The sequence below is a fragment of the Alexandromys fortis genome, unplaced genomic scaffold (assembly GCF_014885135.2).
Source record: "Alexandromys fortis isolate MF-2015 unplaced genomic scaffold, M_Fortis_MF-2015_v1.1 scaffold_85, whole genome shotgun sequence".
NCBI classification, from domain to species: Eukaryota; Metazoa; Chordata; class Mammalia; order Rodentia; family Cricetidae; genus Alexandromys; species Alexandromys fortis.
The window spans coordinates 6,826,154-6,828,896 of NW_026067975.1; positions in this window are offsets into that span (position 1 = coordinate 6,826,154).

A 2,743-nucleotide genomic window follows, 5' to 3' on the forward strand; every position below is an offset into this window, starting at 1 on the left:
GGACATCCAAACTGGCTAGGCTCCCACAAAGCCAGAACATGAAGTAGGATCAAAACCCAGTGGCATTGTCCTTGGCTTCTCAGCAGCCCTCATTGTCCGCCATATTCAGAGAGTCCGGTTTTATCCCATGGTTTTTCAGTCGTAGTCCAGCTGGCCTTGGTGAGCTCACAATAGATCAGCCCCACTGTCTCCGTGGGTGGGTGCACCCCTCGTGGTCCTGACTTCTTTGCTCATATTTTCCCTCCTTCTGCTCCTCCTTGGGACATTGGGAGCTCAGTCCAGTACTGGACTATTTTGATCATGCAATAAGTCACTAAAAGTTTCCATATCAATAACAATGCGCTTTTACTTTGTTATTACTCATGTGTTAACTGGACCAAGTCTTAATTTACTCCAAGAATTTCACTTTGCCTTCATAACTTGGCTGACTGGCACAGTAAGCCTACTTTTCAGCTGGTCTTAGCTTTTGACATGCCTTTCCAGTAAGCTTAATTACTTCAAGCTTTTGAAGCAAGAGGCATGTGACTCTTATGTTCGCTTGACCTTTAGAGGCTGCTGTGAGGTTAATAGGCTCCTCTGAGAGTACTGGGCCATAAGAGAACAAGAGATATGGGAATGGCTGGCTAGGAACACATAACACTTGTCAGGGACTCCTACCATCTTCCCTAAGCATGCTTCAAGGACCATCAAAGCACATACACTATCAAAAACAAAGATCACCAATCACACATATGAAATACAAAATGACTAAGGTAGTGGAGAAATTATCAAACTGTGGTACAAAGACATGAAGAGAGCATATATTATTGGGAAAATACAATAATAGACCTCCCAAAGTCATCAATTTGTAAGGCAGGCGCCATCTGTGAAGTGAAAGAGAGCAAAGAGCAGCAAATCAAGCTGCTTCTGTATTTGGGAAGCAAACTCTTTACCGATTTTATAGGAGTCTACTAAAGTGCTAACAAAGACTTTCAGGTACTGACTTTACAGGTGTTCACTTAAGTTGTCCACCTGCTACCTGCAATCCTCTATAAATTGTATGTTGCTTTACAGCATGGGACACATTAAATCCACACACCACAGAAAATGCTGGACATTTCTATAGAAATGTTAAGTCCATTTGTATATAGTTTTTTAAAACCCTTCAAAGGTAAATTAAATTGTTGAAAGGCATATCCATGAAATGTCAAATGTACAAAAGCCATGGAAATAATGATACTTCATGAATTTCAATAAAATTTTACTTTTATTCCTAACTGAGAGTTCCCTGGTAACTTTTTAGCTATACCTTTGAAAGGTTAATGCATCCTAATAGGTTTAGCAATAAAATATGCAGACTACCAAATTTGAATTTGAGTTAACAGTTGGATTTAAAAGCTTTTTTTTTTGTTGAGACATTCTTCCCTAACACATTATTCATCATTTACTTGTATTCAAATTTCACTTTATATTTTATCTGGCAACATAGTTTTGATCATCATGAACCTATGTTAAAATCTGGTGGCTAAAAATATTATTAAAAATGAGAAAATGGCCACAATAGAATCCTCTTACCTAATGAATTACAATATAAAAATCATTAAAGTCAAAAGTAGAATCTACATCAAGAAAAGTCTGATTATATCTCACTGCCATCAAAGTATGTTAATTCAATAAACTGTTTACCTGAAAAAAGCTATACACATCAATTCCAGTGTAGCCTGAATTCTCCTTGGAACTGAGTGAGGTTGCTCTGCCATTTTAAAGAGACAGTACTTTAGAAGTGATGGCATCTTTGGAAATGATTAGTGATCAGAGACGATGCCTAGCACAGGATCTGAAGAACAACTTTTTTTTAACATTTAAAGCTAACAGGAGGCTAATGTGTGAAGATGTGAAGACACCACCACCCCCCAAAAGAGGGGAAAAGGCATCAAAGAAAGAAGTAACACTGCACCCTAAGCATTCCCTGAAAAAATAAACAGTCTGGGGAAAATGGCTGGTTTAGACAAAAGGAGGAAAACTATGACATCAGAAAAGAAATCTGAAGAAATGATGTGGAAATGTTGCTAAGATACTAGAATTAAATTCAAGAGAACTTCAAAGGTTTATATAATACTAATTTATCATAAATCATTAAGTAAAATTGGATTTTGTGAGTCTCTTTTGAAAATATCAGTTTCAAAAGATGGATAATAGATGATAAATAGATGATAGATCATGATATAGATAGTAGGTAGATGAATGAAGATAGATAGATAGATAGATGGATAGATAGATAGATGATAGATAGATAGATAGATAGATAGATAGATAGATAGATAGATAGATAGATACAAAATATTTCATGCTGAAAAATCTGAAGACGTGATAGACAGTCTAAAGAGAAATACATAGGCAATTTGGGGCCCATAACCCCTTCTCCCCAGGAAAGGACTACCCTCTCTTATAGCAAAATGTACAAATGATCTAGCTCTTTTTGTCTTACAAATTTTATAAATTGCAAGATGATCACAGGCAAAGGGTATGAATCAAGGAGAAATTAGAAAACTAGATTTCTTTCTTAAACCTCTCCAGGTTTTGTCAAACTGCAAACAAATCCATTTTTATTTAGCAATTTGTTTCTGAATCAATCTCATTACCCCTCAAGTAAACTTCTCCTTTCTACAGACAGAGATTGTTATAGAAAAGTAAAAGGAATCAAAATGCAGAGTTGTGAAGCCCAGTCCCAAATGATACATCTACAATAGCACACCTGCACCTA